The sequence below is a fragment of the Cynara cardunculus genome (genome assembly GCF_001531365.2).
Source record: "Cynara cardunculus var. scolymus isolate 2C chromosome LG 12, CcrdV1, whole genome shotgun sequence".
NCBI lineage: Eukaryota > Viridiplantae > Streptophyta > Magnoliopsida > Asterales > Asteraceae > Cynara > Cynara cardunculus.
The window spans coordinates 24,287,584-24,287,930 of NC_037539.1; positions in this window are offsets into that span (position 1 = coordinate 24,287,584).

Below are 347 nucleotides of genomic sequence, written 5' to 3' on the forward strand. Positions count from 1 at the left end.
GTTTGTGTTTGGGTATCGATCTGGTTTAGATGTCGTTGAAGGATGGCAAGGGATTGGTGGAGGTCAGAGGTATCGGTTGAGGATTGTTTTTCCACCAGCCCTTGGATTAGGAGTTTAAGGTCATCCAAGGACAGCGTCACTTTGTCAACATAGGCTTGGAACTCAGCCTTAGTGACTAGATTTGCTAGTTGGGTAACCCCTACAGCAACAGATGCTGTAGGTTGGCCCTCTGTTCCTGAGGCACCTTCTTGGCCTTGTGTAAAGGTAGGCCGTGAAGGACTTCCATTATGTCCTTGATAGCCTTCAAGAGAAGAGCTATCTCATGATGTTGGGACATCCTCTTCCTC